General features: G+C 34.5%; 1 non-coding gene across 1 annotated transcript; it reads left to right on the forward strand.

The window, feature by feature from the left end:
- The first annotated feature begins 6,626 nt into the window (after positions 1-6,626).
- On the forward strand, positions 6,627-6,733 carry LOC125996677 (U6 spliceosomal RNA). Its single transcript, XR_007491358.1, has one exon. It is a non-coding gene; the product is annotated as a U6 spliceosomal RNA (small nuclear RNA).
- Positions 6,734-14,394: the final 7,661 nt, after the last annotated feature.

Here is a 14,394-nt window from a genome sequence, read left to right on the forward strand (position 1 = left end):
TTGCAAGGCAAATGCCACTGTGCTATCTCTCCGGCCCCAAGAGATTAGGTTTTTAATTAATAAAATTTACCTTATTGTTTTAACCAATTATTAATATTAAATTAATTAGAAAGGTATGTTGGGTATATGGATGCTGTTGTTTCTTATTTGTTGTTTTAGATTTCTTTTCTTTTTCAAGTCACAGACAGCAATGCTTAGGGGTTACTCTTTGCTCTTTATTCAGAAATTACTCCTGGCAATGATCTGAAGCTAAATGGATGCTGAGGATCAAACCCTGGTTGGCCGCATGAAAGGCAAATACCCTCCCTGCTGTAGTATCAGGGATGTTATTGTCTTATATCTATTAATTTCATTAATTTTTAAATCAAGAAACTTGCCAATAAGATATGATAATTTAAATTCATAATTCATATATAGGAAAATTTTATGACTTCATCTCTCTTGATGGCTGCATAATGTTCCATTGTGTATATGTACCACAGTTTCTTTAGACATTCATTTGTGGAATATACATGGATGGACACATGTAAACTATTATGCTGAGTGAAATAATCAGAGTGAGAGAGATAGACACAGAATAGTCTCACTCATCTATGGGTTTTAAGAAAAATAAGAGACATTATTGTAATAATGCCCAAAGACAATAGAGATGAGAGCCGGAAAAAGGGGCTCATGATATGAAGTTCACCATAAAGAGTGGTGAGTGCAATTAGAGAAATAACCACACTAACAACTATTAATACAATGTTAATGAGTGAGAGAAGTAGAATCCTTGTCTCAAATACAGGCAAGGGCTGGGAGAAGAGAGTGATGGGGACCATGGATGGTGGGAATGTTGCACTGGTGATGTGGGTTGTTCTTTTTATTACTGAAACCCAACTACAAACATGTTTGTAATCATGGTGCTTAAATAAAGATATAAAAAAAGAAAAAAATCAAATTCATTATTCAATGAAATTGACTTTACCACAGTCACAGAGAATGCAATGCCAAACATGAATAGTTTGTAAAGTTTTTTCCTTCTTTCCATAAACTCTCAAGTGTATTGAAGTTTTGCACTTTTTCTTTTCTTTTTTCTTTGCTTTTCTTTCTTTCTTATTTTCTTTTGGGGGGGGAGGTTTGGGTCACACGCGATGGTGCTCAGGGGTTACTTCTGGCTCTGTGCTCAGAAATCGCTCCTGGCAAGCTCGGGAGACTATGGGATGCCAGGATTTGAACCACCATCTGTCCTGCGTGCAAGGCAAATGCCCTACTGCTGTGCTATCTCTCTGGCCCCATGCTCTCTTTATTTTTATGAGAATATGTATTTGCATCTATTTAGTCTTATTTCATATCATGTTCTTTGCCTACCTTCTTGTATCAAACTCATTAATTACTCTAGAAAATGAATTTTTGGCATTAATATATGATGACAGAAAATGGGACAGCAATATAATTTGTTATCACTAGAAATTTACAGAGATTAGACCCTTTATAGAAACAATGGTGGATATTAAAGCAGAGCTGTTTAGCAGTGTTCATACAATAAAAGTTATTTACAATGAGTTTTTTCAAATAAAGAATATTTGAACAAGATTTAAATATAATAGCTACATCACCAATCTCAAAAGACTATTGAGTGACTAAATGAAGATAATATCTGACTAGATTTTTGAGAAGTAAAATAAGGATTTACAAACTGCAAATACCCTACTAATTAAAATACTCTTTTTCATAATCAAATGAATATTTGTCTCATTTATTTTAAAGGAACTCAGTTTATAGTACTAGAGATAAGATGAAAATGAGCTCATTCTATATATTATCAACTAAAAATAATGTATCTATGTCTAGTAGTGTTTTGGTCATTTAACATTTGGGAGATATTCAGAAATGAAAAGGGAATAGTTGGGGCCGGAGAGATAGCATGGAGGTAAGCCGTTTGCCTTTCATGCAGAAGGTCATCAGTTCAAATCCCAGAGTCCCATATGGTCCCCTGTGCCTGCCAGGAGCAATTTCTGAGCATGGAGCCAGAAGTAACCCCTGAGCACTGCCGAGTTTGACCCAAAAAACACACACAAAAAAAAAAAAAAAAGAAAAGAAAAGGGAATAGTTGTTTATGCAGTAAAATGGAAAGGTTGATCACTCTTGCCACAGTTATTTTGCAATCGCTATTCTTGCAACAAAGAAAATTATTTCTGAAGGCATAACTACAGTAAACTGAGCCAGACTTCAGTTTATTTTTTGCAGTCAGCTTTCATTTTTTTCTTCTCATGTTACTTTCATTTTAAATAAGATTGGTAACTGATTTTTAAGTTCTATGTTACATAGATTTTCTAATAAGAATAGAAAAGTTTAAGTTGCATAATTAATAAATCTAATAAGTTAAAATAATACTACTTATGAGACAAAAAATTAAATTTTAAATAAGTAGCTAGCATTTCAATTTATTTCTTATTTAAAATGAATAGTCATAGCTTTAATTGCAATACAAAATCAAATCTTTCCAAATGGATTTAATTATAATTTCAAAGGTTACTTTATTTTAAATTGCTCATAAAACTTTAAATGCTGTGAGTCCAGGGGTTCAGTTTGGTTCGCCTTTGTCTATATCATTTTATTGTTGATATTTATTCCACCAGTAATTGAGATGATTGGCATATTTTTTCCCTTGTGAGAAGAACTGAAGTGCTAGAGAGATAGAGCCTATCTAAATGAAAAAAAGTCAATGGTCGATACATTGATGATGGGTATAATAAAAGTAATTTCTTTCAAAAATAGCAAAATTATATCCCTCAGCTTAATCTCTAGAGGAAAATAAAATGCATTCATTAAAGATCTATCCAGAAATTTTTAAAATATTTTAATTGGATTTCTTGATATTGAATAGCTAATCATCTAATACTTAATGGTTTTCATCTAACAGCAATAGCAATTTGATATTGAATTAAGTATTAGATAATAAAAATTATGATTGCATCTTGCTTGCACATACATATATCCCACTCTGTGTGTATCCATCTGTTTGTTTCTTACTATCTGTTTCTCTGTATCCCATTTTATGTATACTTTGATGAAACAGTATCATGAGTTACCCAGTGGAGAGGTCCAAATGGAAAAAAAAAAGATCATAAAGGTAAATCTTGTTTTAGTTTTGGATATATCAGGGATACTTCTGGAGGTGCATGGATGAATCATATAGGCTACTAGGGATCAAAAGGCAATTGCTCTATCTACCATATGTACTATTGTGATATTCCTGGGGGCAAATCTTGAATGAAAAGCTCGAGGTTCTGCAATCTAGCTACCAATGAGGGCATTAACCTACCCAAATAACCTTGTGAGTGAGCACAAAAGTGAATCCTTGCCCATTTTAAGCTAACTGGTTTCATTTTGTGATAAATATTAAAGCAGAAGACTTATTTGATTTAGCACTGACTATCCAGAGACTATCAGAGACTGAGATAATAAATGTATGTTATTTTAAGTGGCTTAATTTGGAAAAATTTGTTACACATAATTACATAGCTAATATCAGTGTGACAATTAAAACAACAAAAGTGTCTTAAAATTCAAATTATTTCTTAATCATCAAAGTAAATCATTTCTAAAATAAGCTAATTTTCTGATATATAGAAATTATAAATATAAGATCATTTATAATCATTTTATCTATATTTCTTAAAATAAATGTTTCTATTGAGAATTAGAGAGACAAAAATCACACTGAAAGATTTAGTATCCACTTGTATGGGTATATAGAAAATATACAAATAAAAACATAGAAAATAAAGAAAAAGAAAATAGCATAAACAAAAGTATGCTCATAAACGACTAAGTTTAAACAGTAGAGGAACTGGAGCTATAATACAGCAGGTAGGGCAATTGCCTTGCATGCTGCTGATCTGGGTTTGATCCCCGTTATCCCATATGTCTCCAGAGCCTGCCAAAAATTATTTATGAATACAGAGCCAGTAGTAACCCCTGAGCTCCTCTGGGTATGGCTCAAAAATAAAACAGACAAACAAAACTATATGATTGTTTATATTTCTTGCTTTTAAAGTTTTGAATCATACATGGTAGGGATCATTCCTGATGGATCACATGTGAGGCTGGAATGCATAAAAGGCAAATGCTTTAGCTCCTTTACTGTTTCTTTGTCCCTGTATAAAATCCTTATCATATATATATATATTCTATGTAATATATATATAAAACAAAGTATACATATGGCAAGATGACCCTAAAATAATAGCAATAATAAATGATAATAAAACCAAATAACTAAAATTTAGAATAGATAAGCATACAGAAATATTGTATATGAGAAATAATAATACCAGGACAGCATGTGAAAAATTTTAAAGTGCTGAGGGCATAAGAAGTCAGTCTAGGAAAGTCACTGTATAATCATGGTCTAGCACTCAGAGACAGTTCATAGCACTCTGCTGTTGAATAAAAAGGATTCACCAAAGTGCCAGCATCAGATAAGATTTCTTTTTGATTACCACTGAGTAAGATGAAAGCAAAATTACTTTATATTTGAGTGCAAACCACAGCAATGCCCTAGCCATAGAACTTATCAGATATGCCTCCTCTGATATGTATGAGTCATTATTGATTTTTTTTGTTTACCAGTCAGTGTTGAGCTCCAATTAATTTCTCTTGCCTTCTTGATCTAAATGTTAAGATATCTAATTATGGGGCCCGGAGAGATAGCACAGCGGCGTTTGCCTTGTAAGCAGCCAATTCAGGACCAAAGGTGGTTTGTTCGAATCCCGGTGTCCCATATGGTCCCCCGTGACTGCCAGGAGCTATTTCTGAGCAGATAGCCAGGAATAACCCCTGAGCACCGCCGGATGTGGCCCAAAAACCAAAAAAAAAAAAAGATATCTAATTATGGAACTGTTTTTATTCTTAATATCATACAATCCAGAGCAAAACCAAAATTTAGAATAATATGTAGCACACGTTGAAAATCTATGGCAGTTAGGTACTACTAATGCTCTTACTACTTATATATTCACACTTCCCATTATATATTGTGTCCTGGAAATAAACAATAAATCCAACTTTATTTAACTAGATTTATTTAATTTTATTTTTCTGTTTGTTTAGAATATAATATATTGGCAATATTTTTTCAAAATATTGTCTGTGATAAACAGTAAAGACTGAAAATAATATTAATAAAATTTTAGGTAACATTTTAAGCAACAGAAAGAAAAGTAAAGAGAGATATCTTAAAGCAGGGAAGAAACACAAAGTAAAATAAGTGAGAATTAAATGTTGACAAAATTTCTTTTTTTATATTAAAGCTGAATACTTGGGGGAAGCTGAATATTTTTTAAAAAGTATTCATTTGCCAACAGCCTCCAAACTGGCCAGGGTTGCCTGGACAAGGAAATAAACCCGCCCAAGGTCATGAGGATTATATAAGGAAGGGATATAGGGAGTTTTTAACTTTTTGATAATCTTTTAAATGATTGGCTTATTTACTCGGGGTACCTTCTAACTGCTCCCTTTCCTTCCTTGATAGGCTACCTGGTGTGGCAGGTAGCTTGGGGGCAGTGTTAATGGAAATAGACTTGAAGAAACCTAGCATGTGGTTTACACTAGATGGTCCTTACAAAATAGCGTCTTTCCCTGCTCAGAACCTAAGGGAAGCCTAACATGTGTCCTGTACAAAATGGAGCCCTTCCTTGTTTAGAACCCAGGACCCCACATTCCCTCCTCTTCTGATGGACTCTTCGTGAGGTTCCTCATCCCTGACTCTACTTATGGGCACATACATACTGGGGCCTTAGCACAAGCATCTTAACTATACCTATGCATGCCTGAATAAAGCAGGTGAGGAAATTAATTATGTAAGGATCTACTAAGAAAATTTTCCCAAAAAATGAATAATGGCCCAGCCAGGGGGGTTATCAGGGAGGTTTTCCAAGGTGATTGAATCTCTTTATACCAGGTAGCAGATTCTTTCTATAGCCTTTCTCCCTCCTACAAACTAGCCTTCACCTGAAGTGAATATTGACAATTTCTAATAAAAGTTACATATCAACTCTTGTGATTACCTAAGTCATTTAAACATTGTATTTTCTTTGTAAAATTTTATAGATAAATCTTATAAACATAAATTTTGTTTGCTTGGTTTTGGGTCATATCTAACAATGCTCAGGAGTTACTCCTAGCACTGCACTGAGTAATTACTTCTGGGAGTAATCAGGGGAACATATGAAATGCTGGGTATCAAATCCAGGTTGACTATATGCAAGACAGGAGTCTTATCTGCTGTTCCCCAGGATAACTTATTATTTACTTTTTGTAAGTTTCTCCAAGGTCTGTGGGCCACTTCAGTGATACTCAATCTATACACACTAAAAAACCCAATGACGTGGGGGCATCCAGGACCACATAAATGAAACTAGTGAGGCATCAAACTACACTCCACAGTCATGGATACTAGCTAATAGTGGTTCAATAGTTAAAGAATATTTTCTCCTATTCAGTAGAATAACTTTTTATTCTGGTGATAATTTCTTTAACAGTACTGAAACTTTTTTCAGTTTGACATAATTTTACTTAATATTGTTTTTAGTAGTTAAGTAATTTGAACAACTGAAGGTATCATTGAAACTAATAGCATAGTGCTCGCTTCAGCAGCACATATACTAAAATTGGAACGATACAGAGAAGATTAGCATGGCCCCTGCGCAAGGATGACACGCAAATTCGTAAAGCATTCCAAATTAAAAAAAAAAGAAGAAACTAATAGCATAAGATGTTGTATCAGTTTTCTGAGGAATTAGGAACTTGGTATTTTATTCATTTTTAGTTAATTTCTATGCATGGTGTGAGATAATAATCCATTTTCAATTACCTTCTTTTACATGTAACTGATTACTTTTTCCAGCAACATCTGCTGTAATGGTTTTCCTTACTCTATTGTATATTCTTGGATCCTTTGTCTTAAATTGCTTTTCTGCTGTATATGTGATGGTTTATGTCTGAGCTTTCAATTGATTTCATTGGTTAAAATGTCTACTTTTATTATAATAGCACACTGTTTAATTACTATAAGTTTGTAATATTTTTGCCTTTTAAAATTTATTTATTTATTTTTGGTTTTTGGATCACACCTAGTGGTGCAAGAAGTTACTCCGGACCTGGTTCTGCAAATAGAAATTATTCCTGAGTGGCTCAGAAGACCATATGGCATACTGGGGATCAAACCTGGGTTGGATGCATGAAAGGCAAATGTGTTACTCTCTGTGCTTTCACTTTGACCCATAAAAAGGTGCCTATCTTCTTTTTTTGTTTTTTTTTTAATTTAATTTTTATTTAAATACTATCATTTCAAAGTTTTTCATAACCCAGTTTCAGTCTCATCATAAATACCTACCATCTTCCATGAATGTTTCCCATTATGAATATCCCTGGTTTTCCACCCTCATCCCTGCCTGCCATTGGGAGAAAGGCATTTTACTCCCCTCTCTCTTGTGTTTTTCCTTTTTAGATATAGTGATTAGCACTTTTGATAATGTAGGAATATTATACATATCACTTTATCTCCATTCAACACGTAGGTCTGAGTGATCATTTTCAATTATTATTGTCATAGTGATCTGTTCTTTGGACTAACTGTACTGCTCCACTATTTGTGGCAAGCTTCCTACCATGTTCTGGTCCTCCTGGCTCTCCTCTCTATTGTCTCTGGATATTATTATCATATTATCTTTTATTTTTTATGTCCCAATAAATGAGTGAGATTGTTCTATTCTAATCCACTCCTTCTGACTCATTTCACCCAGCTATTTTTCTCTATATCCATCCATGTATAATCAAATTTCATTACTTCATCTTTACTAATAGCTATATCACATTTATTTGTGTAGATGTATTATAGTTTTTTTTAGCCATTCATCTGCTCTGGAGCACTGGGGTTGTTTCCAGTCTCTCACTACTGTAAATAGTTCTGCAATGAACATAGAACAGATGACATTTTTGTATTGTGTTTTTGTGTTTCTAGGATATATCCATAGAAGTGGTATTGCTGTATCATATGGGAGCTCAATTTCCAGTTTTTTTGAGGAATACCCATATTGTATACTCAAAAGGCAAGGAAAGTTGGCATTCCCACCAGCAGTGAAAGAGAATCCCTTTCTCCTTGCATCCATGCCACCACTGGTTGTTTTTACTCTGTTGATATGTGTCAATCTCTGTGCTGTGAGATGATACCTTATTATTTTTTAATTTGCATCTTCCTGAAATTAGTGGTGTGGAGCATTTGTTCATGTGTGTTTTGGCCTTTTGTATTTCTTCTTTAAGGAATTTTGTCTATTCATTTCTTCTCCCTAACTTTTGATAGGATTTTCTTCTTTCCTCTCTAGACCCCAACAATTTTTATGTTGTTCCTCTTGAATTTGTCCCAAAGGCCTGTTGTTGATTCACTTAATTTGAGGATTGTTTCCATATACTGGTAATTTATCTTAAGACTCTTCCAATTTCTAATGTCTTAGGTGGTGCTATGTAGCTCATATTCCATCTCACTGCTTCTGTCCTCAGCAGCTGTTATTTTGCTAGTGAAGCTTTCCAGTGAGTTTTTCATTTTGCCTAACTTTTTTTTCAGATCTGTTATTTAAGTTTGAATTCTTCTCATTTGGGCTCTCATTACTCTCGTGTCTTGTTTGCTCTTCATTTGATTCACTCCATGGTTTCTTTGGTTCTTTGAACATCTTCCACATTTTGTCCAAAAGTTCTTATCAGGAAGATTATATAGGTGACTGGCACTGGTTGAGTCATTGAATTTCCACTTTCATTCACTATGTGTGGTAAGGTTCTGCATTGTCTTTCCATTGTAACCATTGCAGTGTGTGGTGATATTTTTATGTATTGTAATAGGGTTATTTTCCTAGGAGCAATGTGAGACTGTGGAGCAAATTGGCCCCACTGTAGACTCACAGCTCCTGTTGAGCTTAGCCTTAGCACACTCCCTGGACACTAATGTCTGTCTCTTGTGCATATGTGTCTAGGCCATCTGACAACTCACAGACCTTTTGCTCAGAGTCTGAATTTAGGAATAAGGGCTGTGCTCCCAGTCTGTCTCCTAGCAGTTGCTGCTCTATTTCCTGGCCTCACTCCATTGTTAGCAGCCTAGTAGTGCAGCTTTTAGAATGATTTAATCTGTGCCCTCCAATTGCAGCCTGGCAGTAATGTCTGCAACCAGAGCTAGGCTACTTTGTTGAGTCTGTGGCTCCATAATTCCCAGCTCTGCTGCAGGATCATTTCAGGGCAATATCCTGTCTCTGGGAACATTGCAGTCACTGTCACTGCTTCCACCTCATCCTCTGTTCTCCAAGGCTAATCTGCTGCCATTTTTTCCCCAAGCAATCTCCCTCAGTGCTTGATATTCAGTCTATTGATCTTTGCTCTTTCTCCAGGTGTCTTGTCCCATTGTTAGGCTCAGGGGTTTGGGGAATGTCACGCTTGGGTCTCTGGGGCACGAGTTGCTCTATATGTCTTCCAGCTCCTCTCTGCTGCTGCCCAACAGCTACTGTTGTCTCTCCATCATTTTTCCTGATTCATTTCATATTTGTAATATATTTTAAGTTAGAACCTTAATATTTCTCATCTCTGCAAATTGCTTAAACAATTCAAGTTTTTTAAATGGTCATACAAACTGATAATATTCATTCTTTGTCCTTAAAAATACCATTGAATTTTTTTAGAAGTCATTTAAGTGACCCTCAGGACTAATGGTTTAATGCAATGACTGATGATGAAATGCTGTCTGGATCCTGCATTGCTAATGGAATCCAAACTTCCCTAGAAACCAAGAGTTCTGGGGTCCTCTTGGTTTATACTCAGTAGTGATTGAGGACCCCTAGAGAGGTATCCAACAATGCTCAAGGGGCCTGGAAGTGCCAGGAATCAAATCTAGGTTTTGATGAAATGTTAAGTAAGCAATCTAATCACTCTATATCACCTGGATGCCATTAGAATTTTTATAGAAATATCATTACATCTTTAAAATAGATTCATAAAAAGGCCAATTTTCCGATCTTAGTTGTTTTAATTCTTTTTTTTTAATTTTTATTTTTAATTATGAGAACAAGGGTGCAAAGAAAGAGGACAAGGTAAAGTTACAGTGGAAGGACAATCACCCATAACATAATTCTCAGAAGTCCCCTTGCTGATATCTTAACTTTGAAATTTCAGCCAAAGAACATTAAGATAAATAAGACAGAATCCATGTACAATTACTTTGTCCCTCAAGTCCCCAGATTGTAACACATTATAATATTTCTTAACAGTACACAAGGCAATCTAAAGCCATAAAACTTACGTAACTCCTTAAACATTACAGGCATAGTATTTTCTTACATTTCCATATACATGCATATTAGCTTAAGTTAACCTCAAATTTTAAGTGAGTTCTTTTTAAGGATTAGAGTCAAAGGAGCACAGTAAAAATGGTGTTAGAGTGGCAATTGTTGTTTGCATAGGCCCACCAAAATATGAGGGACATGGAAAGAAATAACCTTGGCCTAAGTACAAATAGACCAGACCCCTGAAGTTTCCTGGCACAAGACCAAGTCTAGGCTCCAGGCAAGCTAGATCATCCAATCCAATACATTGTCTGCAGTGCCAACACACTTTTATTTTTCACACAGTCTCTGTTGTTGGTATCATGTTTCTGTATTAAAGATCCTGGAATCTGCATATCTTACATTGAAGTCAGGATGTGGAGCATCCTCTCCTTTCACCTCACAATCAAAGGGCAATTCAGGGAGCCCTTGTCCTGTAAGCAGGTCGTTGTTGTTGTTAAGTCTTCTCAGTGTTAAGGGAAGTCTCTTTTGAGCAGGTCAAAGTCTGAGCAGTGTAGGTCTTCCGTGGTAGAGGATTGCTTCCTGGTGATGTTATAGACCAGCCTGGATGTTTCATGGATGGCTTCCCTGGTTCAGGGGAGAATGAATTATGCCCTTTCTTCTGAGGTCTGTGCCAGGTCGTTATGTCAATGTTCAGGGTGTAAGGTCCCTTTGCACTACAAGATTTGTGTGTTCCAATCTCTATTAGATAGGATCTTATTTGTATGTATAGTATTTTCCCAGTTTAATGTGCCTATGCAAATAAGAAGCAATGCCACGTGGTGTTGTTGGCGCATATGGGGGCCATAAGAACAATTCCAATGATTCTCATGACATGGTTCAATCATAAGCATTAAACTGAGGGACTCTTCCACCAAAATTCCTTGTTAAACAGCTCAAAAAGAGAAGATAAAAAGTGGTTAGAATCATCACTGTATAAGACAACATTTAGTAAGAATTATAGCTGTCAGAGAAAAAACACAAAATATTCTAAAGAAATACGTGTCCATTTTATGTATCTTGAAACACTTTGGGGTTGTCACACACAATGCACAGCTTTGGACTGTGATTAGGATTGTACACTACTGAAGTTAAAAAGAGTAATGTAGGTTAGTGATGTTTGAGAGGGGGTTAGAGAGTTAAGGAGTAAAAAAGAGCTTTGTAGGGGTGTGGGAAAGGGCAGAATACAAAATGAACATTCTGTATATGCAAAACATAATGTAAGAATAAGGAATACTCTGAATACATGAAGTACCCGAGGGGGCTCAAGCCCCCGCGCGGTTCTGGAGTTTTTGGATGCCTAGGGAGAAATTTCTCACCCCCTCCCCCCAGGGCCCGATTAACCAGGCGTGGCCTTGAAGACCCGCCTGGTGTGGGGGGAATCTTGTTCACCTGGACTAAGTGGTCAGCCCAGGGGTCCTATGGCTAGCTGTCCTGCCCAGAGCCCCCATCATACCAGTCAAAGGTGTTTTAATTCTTAAGAATGAGATGTTTTTGTATTTTTTGTTTTAATTTTTTAATTATGTTTTTCTTCTTTTTTCCCTTTCTTCTTTTAAATTGATATTTATAACCTCTAGATAGACTATTCCCATTTTTTTCTATTCCTTTTTTTCCTTTCAAACAGAACCACATAACTTGAATCAGCTTGTTCTGCCTCATAAATGAAGGGAGAAAAATGGACGGTACCAAGACCAAACAGTCGTATGAAAATTGAGTAGAAATAAAAAAATAATCAAACTTAATAAAAAAAAGAATGAGATGTTTCCATTACTTTGAGCTTTCTATTTGTTTAAATACTGATTTACAGTTTTATGTGTATAAGGTTTTAATCTCTTTTAAAGTGATTATATGACACTTGATTATTTTAATGTGAGTGTAAATGGGACACATTTAAAAAATATATCTTCTGGCTAATTTTTATGTAAAATTAATTTTATTTATTGGTTTTGTAGTCTTTTACTTTATTTTATTATATCACCATTTTGTGTTTTGTTTGTTTTTGGACCACAACAGGCAGCAATAGGATTGTAACTGGCTCTGTGCTCAGATATCACTCCTGGCAGGCTTGGGGGACCATATTAGAGGCCAGAGATCAAACCCAGATTGGCTGTGTAGAAGATAAATGTCCTATCTGCTTTGCTCCAACCTCATATTTCACCATTTCTATGTGTTGGTGAGTTTTTCATGTTTTCTATGTATGTACTGGTGGCCTCTCCAAATAAAGATTTTAGAATTTGAATATTGATTGCTTTCTTTTCTAGTGTTATCAATTAATAGCAGTGATAATAAACATCATTGTCCTATCACTCAATTCCAATGCCCTACTATGACATTTCTCTTTATTCTTCTCCCCTTAAGTATATATTTTTACAAATTTTCCACAAACTTAAAACAGTTGCAAACTGGTTGAAAGTATATATTATCTTATATTTAGTCTTTTTTTAGACTGAAAAAGAGAAACTAGGATTAGGGAAGTTTTATCTAGTTTCTGCCAGATTATGTTTAAAAATATCTATGTTGAAGCCAGATAGTCTGTTAAGATCCTGGTCTTGCCACTTCACTATTGAGTGAATCATATAAAACTCCTTTATAATTGAGTGATTATAAAAAAATAAATCAGTTCATGTATGTAAAGCTCATTTAAAAAATTAGGGGGACAGTTATAGATGGATTCTTGGAACATTGGTGGGAATGGGATTGGTGCTAAAACATTTCATATCTAAAATCAGCTATTTATATCTTGTAAATCATAGTTATTTAAATAAGAATTAAAAAATGTTTTGTAGTCATTAGGTACTTTGTTTGGTGATAAGGTTAAAGAGGTCTTTACATTAAAATTAGGTCTTTAGATGTGATTGTAATGCAAAGGTGAATATCCTTAAAGAAAGAAGTTGGATATATATATATATATATATATATATATATATATACATATACATTTATACACATATATACACATAGTGGGGATTCTGGGGAACAGAAAAATTGAACTGCCTATAGAACAGAGATATAGGCCATATATTTTTTTAATTATTTTTAATTAGGGTTTAAAATTACTTTATTTAAATACAGTGGTTACAAGATTGTTCATAACACAGTTGTTTTTTCCACAGTTACAAAATTGTTCATTATTGATTTTCTGTCCTACAATGTACAACACCCTTTATCAGTTCACATTTCCTGCCACCACTGTCACCAGTTTCTGCCTTTTTTTTTATCAGAAGGTCAGAAAGATGTCATGATCTTAGAGTAAAATAATTTTACCTTTTTAATCATGCTACTCTATTTAGCCATATTTGACCATGTAAAATAGATTCAAGCACTTTTGTATTAGCTAGAATTAATAATTTCTTCTGGAAAATAGGCCACTCGATCTCTGTATAAATAAATTGAAAAAATATATATGAAATGATTAAGAAATACTTCCCTTTCCTAGAGAATAGCTCTATTGTTCCCTTTCATGAAATTAGTCTCTCTCAGTAAAATTCCCAGTGTCTAAAGTATGTAATACAATGAAATTCATATTGTAGACAATCGATAATTCTTTTTCTCCTGCTGCTAAGGTTACTGCAACACCTACGTTTTATTCCCATTGCACCACTTTGAATTATGTGCCCTTTCCTGAATCAATTACTGTGTGTGAGAAACTGGAAAATACCTTAATATTTTGAGTAAAAAGAGAAAATATCGTTTCATTACTGTTTCAAAGACTACAATTTCTGTTTGGATATTTTTCCTCTCTTTCCTCCCCAATCCATGACATTACCAAGTGATAGTATTCTGAGTATAAGGACTTCTAGAAGGTTTTCTTTGTAAAATATATGATATAAAACAGTACTTAAATTTTAAATGTTAAGTATACAAATATTAACAATCATCACATCACATATATTTGTAGTTAGATACAGTTCTAGAAGACAGAACATTCATTCCTTTATCTAATTTTGTGGGCAGACTGTTAACCTGGTTAATACATGTCTAGTTCTCATTAATAAGAAAGCACTTAATTCAGGGGCTCAAGAGACTTTTTATTTTCAGCTTTAAACTC

This window comes from Suncus etruscus, chromosome 18 (assembly GCF_024139225.1).
Source record: "Suncus etruscus isolate mSunEtr1 chromosome 18, mSunEtr1.pri.cur, whole genome shotgun sequence".
NCBI lineage: Eukaryota > Metazoa > Chordata > Mammalia > Eulipotyphla > Soricidae > Suncus > Suncus etruscus.